This window comes from Emydura macquarii, unplaced genomic scaffold (genome assembly GCF_026122565.2).
Source record: "Emydura macquarii macquarii isolate MOO-44397 ecotype Brisbane River unplaced genomic scaffold, CSIRO-AGI_Emac_v2 contig_480, whole genome shotgun sequence".
Classification (NCBI taxonomy): Eukaryota; Metazoa; Chordata; order Testudines; family Chelidae; genus Emydura; species Emydura macquarii.
Genome location: NW_027130617.1, coordinates 3214516 through 3227708, shown reverse-complemented (window position 1 = coordinate 3227708; position 13193 = coordinate 3214516). Strand labels below are relative to the sequence as shown.

The window sequence follows — 13193 nt, the reverse complement described above, 5'->3', positions numbered from 1 at the left end:
GGTGTAAATCAGCATATTTCCTTTAAGTCCATAAAGTTAAATTGACTTACACCAGCCAAAGATCTGCCCCACGGACTTCTCTGTCATAGGATATTTGAGACAAATGGTTTGTTGATCAGTAAGACAATTGTATTTTTGAATTCACATGTACTTCCACTCCTGAATAGCACTGCTAGGTAATGGGTGAATCATTTTGTCTAAAATATGAAAAGAATTGAACCTTTGGTGCAAGGCTTGCACCAAACTTTTCTTGAGGTTTGAATCCCTTCTTTCCTCTCCACCTCCAAGAGGGGTCTCTGTGTTAGTGACACTGCCTGACCCTTTGCCGGTAAGGCATTATTTTAGTTGTTGTTAATTTCTGCTTGGAAGTAAAAGTGGCATTAATTTTAATTTACCACTTAGCGAAAGATAATTTTATTTTAATATCTGCTTTACTTTCCCTATGTAATTCTTAGATTCTTGCACATATAACTTTGGCATGCTCCAGGTTTGAGCCTAAGAACTATCTGTTTGATCATGGCTTTGTTTGTTTTACTAATACATAAGTTTAATAGTGATTATTAAGTCTTTCTTTTTTATTGCTGTTAGTAAGGCTATATTGTAAAGAGTTTATTTCCTTGTTAATGGCTGCTTTTAATGATAAGTCACCCAGGTGCTCAGGGGATGGGGAACCATATTCAGGTCTGAAATATCAGAATGAGGCTGTCATCAAGAATTCTGCTTGACATTCTTTAATCCTTAATCCATAATCAAAACTGCATAATTCAGATTAGTGAAATCTCCAAGTCTGGTAAAATCTTCTAGCTGCCATGCCTGTGGGTGAAGTCTGTCTTCTGCAAAAGCATAGGATTTCCAGCTATGCAGTTCCAGTTCTTTCCATGGTTTGTTCCTCAGACTTTCAGTTTTCATGTCTTCTTCAGGGGAAGCTGCGTTTAATAATACAATTCACTGAATAATATGTATGTGTAGCAATTCCCTCTAGTGGATAGGATCAGAACTGCTTGATTGTGTGTCATAGGCCCTACTCAGCTATGGGCCTGTGCTTTTGCAGCAGGAGGATCTGAATTCTAATGCCATTGTCTCTGTGAAATTCCAAAATGGCCACATTATATAGACTGAGCCACGAGGACCTAGTTGGCCCTAATTTGTTACACTATCCTTTTCCCTTTTTTAGGACTAGTAAATTATTCTCCTTTTCTGATCTGGTCTCAATACAGGTAACTCCCAAACTTTCCTACAACTTTCAACAGTCATACAGCTTCTATTTGCCTTGCATTACTAATAATTGCTCCAATGAGGCTACAGCTAATTTCTAGCGATACTTTGACAAGAAGATAAATTGTCTGACTTCTAAGTATTTTATGGAAAGTACAAAATTAATGACTACAATATTGAAAATCCTTTTATACTGAACTAAAGGAAGTCTCATTTGATCTTTTTATCATCTAGAATATGCAAATAGCTGCATTAAATACAGTTGCAATCACTTTTGTTCTCATGGGTCTGTATTCTTATATTTTATTGCAATAAGAAATATAGCTATTGCCATCTAAAGAACAGGGACTAGTAATTCACAAAAGTCTACCTTACTAGAGAAAGGTACTCTTTATGTACTCTAGTACTCTTTATGTACTCAACAGCTCTCTCTTGCTCCTGTGAAGCTGTCATATCTGTGTGTCCGTACTTAGTAATATAATGCCACTCAGCTACCATATAATTGCTCATAAGATTCAATGAAGAGTTCTTGCGGAGAAGAGGTTTTATGTATTGACTTATTTGAGGAGATTAAACTGAATAAGACAAGAGCCATGCAGACGAATGGGTCAAAATAAAGGAAAAGGGAAATTGTTTATTCAGCATTAATTTAAGTATAAAGTAAGATTTTAAAATAAAATAATTGGGATTTTAGTACTCATGCAACTATTAAAGATCAGCATCTCAAAATTGCTAAACTTATTTAGAAGTAGCATTGAGATCTATCTGAGAGAGGGTCCTGATAATTCTTTCAGTGTAATGCAAACCCACCAACAAAACCTTCATTAAGTATATTGTAAAAAATGATGAATGTCTGGTTAATAGCACATCAGTAATGTCTACTGGATTGGGGTGTAGGAAGGTTGGAAAATAGGTTACTGTAGTTACTCATTGAGCAGCGCAGAAAAAAAACACATTAATTAATAAAAGGTACACCAAACTTTATACTAAAAATTGTATACAGAATTAGCAGTGGCCCAGTCCTTCTCTGTTTCAACTCAATGTGAATTTAGTCAAGAGGGGCAGGCAGACCTGGACCTGCCAGGTAATTGCCTGATGGGCTTGTCCAACCGACTGGAGTGCAGTTGCACTCGCAGCTCAACATATGCACACTGAATGGAGTGGTTGCCTTCGGCTGCTGCTGCTCACTGGTTCTGATTGAGAAGGCACTCTTCAATAGTACTAACTAATGGCCATCACCTTACACTGTAGCCCAGACCTCTCAGCCAACTATAGCAGCCTTGCAGTGTTGATAGCTGAGTTTCTTCTCCAGGAGTTAACATAAGTTTGAGAGTGAGAAAGCACAGCTCCCTCTCCTCTGCTGAAAGCAGAGAGAAGATACCCCTGATCTCCTTGACTTTAGAGGAGCTCACCTCCCCCAAAGCTCTCCGTCTTTCTACATCTTCACTGGGTATGGAAATGAGGATTCATGAGGTGGGAGAACTTGGAGTGAGGGCACCAGCAGGTGCTTTGCTGGAGACTTTATGGGCCAACTACATCAATGTAACAACACCACTGGCTAAAATCCGTGTAGACAAGGACTAAGATTCAAAACGTAAACTGAGCCCTTATGCTCCACAGCTATAAAAATAAGGACACTTTAAATGTCCTGGTGTGGCATAAACTGTATTCTGCAAGATTAAAAGAGTTGTTTATAAAGACTATATGCCTTTTTAGAAAAGAATAATAAATACAGAATCATGCAAAACAAGTGCATGGGAGGTTTCCATTTTGAAAGCTTCCTGCCATTAGTGTTGGCTATATGAGCTTGTACAAGAAGATTCCAGTATGGCATACTATTTTGACATTTGTCCTTCTTGACAGTTTATTCATCAAGATGCTGATTGTTTCCAATAGTTGAGCTTTAAGATGGCTTGTACTAGTCAATCAGAGTAATGACTCGAGCATTCAGAAATATGGTTGCCATGATCTTTCTTGGCTAACTGCACAATATTCTGAGTATTGAAGAACTCTTGTGCCATTCATTTTATCTGGGTTGTAGTGTCAGGAACCCACTAACCAATACCATTTGCTTCTCATACAGTAATCTGTTCTGTTTTCGTCCTACATTTTGTCAATTCAAGCACCCAGGTGGACACCTTTTTTCAGACAATTCTTTTTCTATTGAGCCATTCCTAGTACTACAAATGCTAATTCTACTGATCCATTTTCCAATTTAAAATATTCAATTATGCTGTACTCTGTTAATGATGATTACTAGAGGTCAGAACTAGGGGCAGCCAGCAGTGATTCATCCGTACTCAAATTCAGTGACCACCTCATTCCTTTTTAGGGGATATGAAGGAACAGATTCATCAAGAACAAGGCCATACGTTTACAGATGTTTCTTGGTAAACATCTTTCACAGTCAGAAATGTGCTGATAAGTTGATGCTTGATTTTTGTTAATTTCCATAAAACAAACCACATGCTTATAATAAATCTGTAGCAAATAACTGTAGTTCTACCAAACCATGTAACTCAAAGGGAGGGCACAGAAACCATATGCGCAACTATCATTCTGAGAATGGTACATTGGAAAATATTATGGCCAACACAGAGGAGCTTGTGAAGGATGGGAAGGCACAACACATTAGAAAAGAACATGAAAAATAACTCCCGCTTACCAGCTTCTCTCATTTAAACACAAGGAGGCTAAAGACATGGTATTTTCAATACAAGATCCTTTGACTCAAACACCTGCTCCCCATCCACCTGGATTTGTCAATTTTCAAGTCACGTTGCAAAGTTTATCTATTCTCACAGGGGACAAGGTAAATGGCTTAATAGGAAGAACTTCATTTTAGTGTGTTTTTGTTGTGTATGAAAAGACTACTGAATTGCTTCATATTTGTTTTTAATCATAATCTCTCTACATAGTGTAGAAGGCTGCAGTCAAGGAATGCCCTTAAGCATATGCTTAACTCTCAGCACTTGAATAGTCCTATTAAAGCGACACATCTGCATAAAGTTAAGAAATTCCTTAAATGCTTTGCCAGAATGAAGTCTTAGAGACACAAGAAAAAGCACATAGAAAATTCAGAATGCTGGGCGCTTAGCTCATATTTTATAGAAAATAACCTTTTCTATCACCTCAGGTTTCTGAATAATTAAAAATAACTAGAGGATCCCACATTCATATGGAATGTTGAATTTGGGTCTAAAATTATGAGTTTCACTTGTAATGAGTGACAGTTGAGTAGGATGACCAGGCAGTGTGGTTTGCAGGAATGCATCCTAATTTGAAATGGCTGCCACACTGTCCCAGCAGATTATGTCAAAATAGGATTTTGTCCCAGTTTTAGTATGACTGATTGGCTGGCTCAACCTGCTGCTGATTGTCTGCCCTGTTTCCACTTTTTTCCCCTTCCAGTGGATGTGCCTTTCACATCTTCCTTTATTTACAAGAGCTCAATGGGAGTCAGGTACCCTAATACATTTCAGGATCTTGGCTACAGGCCCCAGATACCTCGGTTCTGATCCGAAGCATGCAGTTAGTCATGATCTCTGATGAGCTGAATGTGCAAGTGGAAATTTCATTTTAAATCTGGGAATACCCAGATGGTAAGACACTGTCCCCCAGCAAGTGTCACTACTGATGATCTTAAAATGGAATTGAGAGAGAGAGAGAGAGAGAGAAAATATGCTGCTGAAAAGAGAGGCCCAGTTTTTCAAAGGGCCTCCTATTTGTGCTGCTGGAAATTGCCCAGTGTTCTGAATATGCTATGCATGCAAAACTTGCAAGTACACAAATAGGTAGGCCTGCTGAAAATCAGCCTATTGAGCTACCAAAGTATTGCATCAAAAGCTATATTAGCTAGGGGGTCAAACAACAGGTGGTTTAGCACAGCTTCAGGATCACCCTTTTAATCTACTTAAAGAATGAAATAGAAAAATCAGAAAGGACTCTTACAGACTTAAGATCTCAAGATTCATCAGCTGAGATGCGATTATAAGAGAGCTAATCTGTTTAGCCACAAAGTAGCTGATACTATATTTTCTTTGGAAAGCTCCTCAACTAACTTTCCTATTCTCTCTCTCTCTCTATTCCCCCATCCTCCTTCCCCCACATATAAACATTGTAGCCAGAAGAGTTCATTTTAACTGGAGGAGGGGAGGTATATTTAGAATGTTTCCTACATCCTGACCATATGTCAATTTAATACCATAATAACCTTAAAAATCTGAAGTAAGAGCTCTCTGAGAATTCATCATCATTCTCATTTGCATTTATGCTCATCTTACTGCTTTCAGTTCAGTTTCAAATGAAAAATATTTCCACAGCAGGCAGTGCCATGGAAGCTGCTAAAATTGGCTCCACACCTGGTTGCTAATTCTGCCAGAAATCAGCCAGCCCATGCAAGATGTGTGTAGTGTCTATACTGTGCCAAGCCAAAGGAGTGCAAATATGTTCGCCTCTCATGGACTAGAGTCCAGAATTGCCTAGCAGCTTTGTTCTCCTGCCAGAGACAAAGGTAGCTCTTTTTCATATGCCTGGATGGACTCATTTAAACAAAAACTGCAAAAAGTCAAAGCAAACGGTGGAACACAATTAGCTAAAACGATTGTCTATAGAATTTCATTTTATTGGACGTATTCAGAGTGGCTTTCAGTAATGGCTAAAAAACAATACCTTGTTATCTGGCAGGAATGTATGGCAAGAGCAGCTAAAGTGGAAACTTACTATGTGATGCCATCATTGTCCCCTACCTGTCTTACTTGTGCTTCGCTCCTGAACTGGAGGAGTCAAGTCTAGGGACAAGAGGGTAGTTCAGTCATCATGCCCATTCAATCCTTTCCTTACTTCTGAGACTAACAGGGGTATGGTGTCAATAATGGTAGTCGGTTTTATTAGCTGGAAACCTGTTTACTAGAAACCTATTCATTTCACATACAGGTCAGCAATTGGCTACCACATAGTACTAATTTTCTATCACTACTCAATTGGGCAGGCTTCCAACCTTCCACTTAGAAGTTAAAAGCTCCCTTAGCAATTGCTTGAGCCATCCATTCTTCCTATTTAAAAATATTTTTATGCTTTAAGATCTGTAGCCCTTTTAAAGTTTTTACCTGGACGACGATTTTCTACATGATACTGAGGAGCCTCTTGTCATTTGTTTCATGTTGAAAATATGTGCGTGAAGTACTAAGTCCCCAATAAAATAGTCCTCATCTGTAGTTTTGATAAGAATTGGGTTAGGCAGTTGAATGTACACACAAACTCACTAGGACAAATTCAGAATTGACATGAAAGTAATGTAATTTAAATTTCCTTACACTAAGGGTATGTCTATACTACAGTGGCAAAGTCGCTGCTGTCAGATCAACCCATCTGGATCAACTGAGCAGTCAGTGAAGACCTGCTCAATCGATCCAGAAGTCGACGCTGGCAAACCACCCCCACAAGTGGCGTAGCACTGCGTAGACGGGAACACGGTTCCTGTTGGTGCAGTGCAGGGAAGACGCCACGCAGAAGGGAAGCACAGCAGTAATGGGAGTTACGCAAGCTATTCCATGTAGCTGGCATAACTCGTGTTGACTGCCCCCGAATCGCCAGGTAAGTGTAGACCAGGGCTTAGAGTAGACTCTGATAGAACTGTTTATAGTATGTCAATTTACTCACATGTAGGAAGTCTAAGATAGTATAATTTACATGCTGAAACACTGGGAAGCTGTAAATTAAAGTAGTTGGGCTCACTTTCACTTACAGATTTTTAGGCCCAAAGGGGCCATTAGATTATCTAGTCTGACCTCCTGTATAACACAAGCCATAGAATTTCAGTGTTACTCCTGTGTTGAGCCCAGTAACTTGTTTGACTAAAGCATAACTTGTGTTTACCTAAAGCATATCTTTCAGGTAGGTGTGCAGTCTTGAGTTCATAAAGACTTAAGGAGATAAAGAAGCCACCACTTCCCTTTGTAGTTTGTTCCAGTGGCCAACATTTTCAAATAGTTATGCCTTATTTTTAATTTGAATTTGTCTGACTTTAATTTCCACCAACTGATTCTTGTTATACCTTTCTTTGGTTAGTTAGGGAGTCCTTTAATACATGATACTTTCTCTCCTTAAAGGCACTTAAGCACCGTAATCAAATCCTAATTCTTCTACCTTCTTATAAGGTGCTTTTTGCTGTACTTCTCTTTTGTGGTCTTTCTACACCTCCATAAACTCAGTGAGCCAAATTCAGAGGGGATCTGTAAGAAAGCAGCGTAAATTACAGGATACATAAGTCAGTGTGAATATAAGTAAGTAAATATAATGGAGCCCTATAAAGGGAATCCTAAATTGATGTAATATACACATTGAAGGGGCCAAAAGAAGGTGTAAACAATACCAACTTAGATTTCCTCAATATATTGTATTCACTTACTCACCTCTGAATTTGGTCCATTATTTTCAGTTGGAAGTGGACTCCTGTTTGTTTGTTTCTTTACAGCAGACATTGCTGTTTGGTTAACTGTATAAATAGTGAATCACCAGGACCCGTGAATCATTAGGACCAATTTAAGTAAATCCAGGGCATCCTACAGATTCATTCGATGGTAATCCTAGGTTCCATGTGCAATATTCTCTCAATCATTTGCTCCAATATCCTCTGCTAAGATTGCTAGAAAGGTTCAGCACCACAGGTTGTGATGATGAAACTAGATAACGGGCCTGATGTTTCATTGCCCTGTGAGTTTTGTGGCCATTTACACATGTGCAAAGTGGATATAAAAAATTACCAAATCAGAATGGCAGCAGTTTACACCTACTGTGCATTCATATAAAGGACTAAGGTTCAGGGCAGTGGAAAATCAGGACCATTGTGATCAGAATTTGTATGTGTTGTGGAGGATTAGCAGACTGGTTGATGGAGTCAAATCCTTTAGAGGGGGACTTTTGTTTGGACCAGCTCTGTTAAAATAGATATTTTGTATTTGATTAAAAGCCCTCATTTGCCAGAAGTTCCATCATTCTTTTTACCCTTAGAATAAGATGCTGTAAATATACCACTGCACTCATACCTACCATACCAGTTCATGGCCTACTGAATCAAGAAAAGTTAAGTCAACTCCTCAGGTTCATGGTTTCACCCTTCAGCTGCCTTGATCTAGTTCCACCTGCTACACACTTCTGAAAACAGCTTGTCGCCAGGTCTCTGTAATATCTTTGTCTGAATTGTCTTACTAATTCTTAACTTGTTCTACTATTTATAACCAGTATTATGGGTATTTTCATTGGCCTTAATTTAGAAAAGTACTTAAGCATGTGCTGAAGGACATCCTTGTTCAGGAAAATAATTTGACATGAGCTATTGATTTCAATGGGACATAAACATGAGCTTAAGTGTTTTCCTGAATAGGGATTCTTTCATGAGTTAGGGCCTGAGTGAAGGTTCATAACATATGCCTCTGTCAATCATACATCTCTAATACGTTCATACTTCTCTATAGCTGAGGACAACCTGACATTCATGCAGGGTACAGACCACTCAGCTTGTGATCTCAAAGGAATTTTATTGAATTGAAAACACTCTCAACATCAAGCCCTCCTCCTAAGGTCACTGGGAAATGAAAAGAAACTGAAGGGATGGAGAAGTGTAGACCCTGGTATTTAGGGGGAAAGATTTTATATTTTCAGTCTGTTTTCATCTTTCACTTTAACAGTAGTCAGTAACACCCCTTTCCAATGACAAACATGTTTACTTGGCTCTATAGTACACTCTTCCCCATGGATACGTGGTGGGGTTTTTTTGTTTGTTTGGTTTTTTTTAACTTTAATTTTTTCTCAGAATTATCACTCATTTCAATAGCCTCCCCTGGGCACTCCTCTTGACTTTGGTGGTGGTTCTGTGTGTGCAGAAAATGCAGAATCCAGCTCTAAACAGGCAGCCAGAATCATATGAAAAATACAATTATTTTTCTGTGAATTGTTTAAAAACAAGACATAACATAAGCTCTATCCAGGGCCCTTATTGGAAAACAAAATCAATGTCTGTCTAAAAATGTACAATATTACAGGAATTGCTAAAAGTGAACCAAAATCCAAATCCTAAACTACCTCTCCTTAATATATACTGTTCTGTAGATTGCCTGTCAAGTTGGGGAACATTTCAGATATGAATGCAGCCAGTGCATATGCAGGCTTTCTAAATAAAGCCTGTCAGCCTCAAATTTAAGGGTCTGTTTTGCAAGTCTGCCTTCTGCTGCCTTCACAGACTAACCTCTCTTTGCTCTCTGCAGTACAGTTACAAACTGAGGTCCATCAATCCTCACCTGTGGCTGAAGAGTACACAGTGAAACTCAGGAAGGGGACACTAAATATCGTTTTAAGCTACCTTTTTGCTATGCTGATCCTGAGCTGTCTGGTACTGGGGCAGTCCCTTATTGTAAATTAGTTACCATGCGTGAAATCCTGACCTCATTAAAGTCTATGAAATTTTTGCCACTGATTTTAGTAGGGCCAGGATTTTGCCCCATAAGCCTAGTTATCCAAAACTGAATTTCATAGTTGCCAAAATGAAAAACCATATCTTGATTTGGGGACACTACTTGATGTATCAACATTCCAGCCTCATGGAGATGATCTTATCATAGAACTCTAAAGTTGCACCTCCTCATGTTGCCATATGTGGGCAAGGGCTCCCTCCACTGATGTTAGATGGCTCATATGAGCATGCTTGGAGATAGAGAGAGAGAGGTGGGGCATATGTTCCTTGAATGACTAACATTAGGAGCTGAGATGTGATTCTGGCTTCATTGAAGTCAATGGATAGTTTGCCATTGACTTCAGTGAAGACAGGATTTCACCCCAGATTGTCAGATGAAGTAAATCCACATAGCTACATTGACTTCACTGGAGTGCTGCTGATTTACCCCATGCAAGGATCTGGCCTAAGCTTTCATCTTTGCCTCATTTTCCTGGGGGAAGAGGGAAAGCTTTACAAAAAATCTGTACTAATTACACTTTTGTCTTATCGTGCACTGATGAGTTGTAGGGAACTCATGTGAGTCTTTTACTGACATTGCCAACCCTTGGACCTTGTAAAGGATAATTCCTTGTTTAATGAACGTCTGTAGTCCTTTTTCTTGCAAAGATAGTCCTGGAAATGTAATCTGATTGCTAGGAATGAAAGAAATAGGGAGCTGGGCTCCACTCTGCAGCAGCAGGCTGTATAAGTGTGTGCACACAAATTAGTTTGGATGAATCTGTTATGGGAATTGCAGCAGGAGAGGTGATCTCTCAGGTAGCTAGAGGTATCCACATAGAGGGCTTAGAATATGAAAACTGAAATCTTGAATTGGAATTTGTCCAATGGGGAGCCAGTGCAGAGAGCAGAGCACAAGGGTAATGTGGTGTTGGCAATCTGTATTAGTAAGCAGGTAAGGTAGCCGTGTTTTGTAGCAGTTGTATCATTTTTAGGGTGTTTTGGCTTAATTTCTAAATACGAATTGCAATAATCAAAGCTGAAAATCTTGAATGTATGGGTAACCATGGCTAGATCTGTTTCCAAAAAAAATTAAAAAATAGGATTCAATCATCTGGTCAGTTGCAAATACAGGTGGGTGTATCTTAAAAATAATAACACAGTGTGACAGATTATAGCTGTTGGATTATCCCCATCACACAAGGTATTTGTCCTGATATGTAGGAATAAGACCCATACACGTCCACGAGGGAACCAAAGAGTTAAATTACAATGGTCTCCTCTTAAATAAAATACTTTGTTAAAGGAATAAACCAGGAAAGAATCAATTCTTATTGCTCTATCGTGCTTGTAAACTGATTGCTACTGTAATAAAATTAGGGATTCCATTTCATTTAAAGCAAGGGTAGTAATTTTATTTACTTTTTTTCAGTCACATCCCCACACAAGCATGCACAGCACAATCAGCTGCTGCACTTGTTAGTTTCCTGATTAAATACTTTGTCACTTAACTCTGAACTAATTAAAGAAAATTGAAGCTTCTGTGCGTCAGCCAACATGGTATTAACTTTAACTGAGATTCCCATGCCTTACTTTTTCACTACCTGCTGATTTTTCTTTCTTTTTTTCAACTAAATGTATTTACTAACAAACCCAGCCTTAGTTGCCTGGATTGTGGTTTCTCTGGTAAGTAGTTTTGTTGGCTTTATTAAATAAGCAGTAATTCCATGTAGCTATGTAGCTCAGCTTTGCAAGGCAGAGGTTTATGGTGTCTGACTGATGGGAAAGCACTGGGGCAGGATAAGTAGGGTTTAGTATGCTACTCCAGCAGCGAACAAAAGTGCTGGTATGATTTACCTACCTATGGTATTTCTAAGACTCCTATCTCCTTGTGAGCTGGGTGCCAAAGATTCTCCTTTATGATTATAAGTACTGATTGCAAGGACTGATTCAACCAGTGCCTAAGTTTTGGAACTGATTTCCCATCTCTTTTTGGATGAGTTTCCTCCAAGATATCTGGCAATTTGGATCCACTGATATAATTATTTATTATCTGTATTGCAATACCTGCTAAAAGTTCCAATCAGGATCATTGCCCATTTGTGCTATGGATTGTGTACAAACATAACAAAAAGATGGGACCCTGCTCCAAGTAGCTTACAAATTCTTTGTTTTAGTGGGCCGTCCTTTCCTGTGTATCACAAGCATGTGAAAAAATGAATGTATTCTACATGCTGAACACAGAGCTGCTTTTGAAATTATCTGTTCTGTAGACCTCACTCCCCACCAAGTATCATAGACAGTTTGGGTGACCAGATAGCAAGTGTGAAAAATCGGGACAGGGTGGGGGGTGATAGACACCTCTATAAGAAAAAGCCCTGAGTATCGGGATTGTCCCTATAAAATTGAGACCTCTGATTACCCTATAGACAGTCCAGCATAAGTTTGCTGCAAAGGTCTTATGAATGTACACTGAATGTTCTGCTGATCAGTTAATTACACCTGGTTCATCTTCAGGTAATCTCCATTCATGTCCAGCAAAAACTCGCTTCCATTAAAACTCTCATTGACTTCAGTGGCCTAAAAACAGCCCCAAGGTTGGTAGTGAAGGTCGTTACTCTCTAATGGTCACAGTGAAAGAAATGAGTATGAAAAATGAGTTGGCAAACACGACTCAGCTTTGAGTAGATCAGTGTCCCCATCACTAACACACAAGTGCAAATGGCAACAATTGACATCTTTATAGGCAATCTCAGCAGAGAGATTGGTAAGAAAGTTTTAATTATATTCTCCCCCTAGAAGTGGACCTTCTAGGTAAGGGTGGAGGCAAATTTTAAATTCAGATATAAATTTTTACAAATTTTTAAATAGGTCTCAATTCAGTCTGTAATTTGATCCCCAGAGCTAATCATGTCCACAATTCTATACCCGTAAAACACCTGTATAGTGTTGTCAACTCACAACTCTATTGCAAGTCTATCCGGGATTATTCGGGGTTTCTGTTAAAGCTCCAGCTCCTGGAATCATGTGAATAAGCGAGAATCTTTTTTTCTTACTAAGTTTCTTATCTTCATGGCTATGAAAGAAGTGCTTAAAAACATGAATCCTAAAAGTTCAGAAACTAGAAGGCAAGTAAAAAGAACTCAAAATCTATTATCTTTAAAATACCCTGATTTTTAAGCCAGCCTCATGATGTTGGTGGCCTGACTTAGTACCTTTGAATGTTTAGAGTTGGCAGTACTATTACAAATGCAAAATTACTGGTTGTCTTTTTTTTTTTTTTTTTTTTTTAAAGTGGCCCAATAATTCCAAATTTAATTATCCTAAAAGTATAGAGCTTTCCTCTGCCCAAGCCAAATTAAATACAATATATTCATAAAGACAAAGTAGACTATTTAACAAAATAGGTATGTGTGTCTTTAATTTAGGTGATTGTGATGTAGTTTGCATAACAGATGCTAATTTAGACTGATATAGTTATTAGTATTCTCTCAACAAGTTTCACGGTCAAGTTTTTCAGACTGTAACC

General features: G+C 38.6%; 1 long non-coding RNA gene across 1 annotated transcript; it reads right to left on the bottom strand.

The window, feature by feature from the left end:
• Window positions 1–763: 763 nt before the first annotated feature.
• On the bottom strand, window positions 764–7684 carry LOC137146747 (uncharacterized). The gene is made up of 3 exons (XR_010918031.1): window positions 7629–7684; window positions 7271–7448; window positions 764–926 (listed from the first exon to the last, which is right to left on the bottom strand). It is a non-coding gene; the product is annotated as an uncharacterized lncRNA (long non-coding RNA).
• Window positions 7685–13193: the final 5509 nt, after the last annotated feature.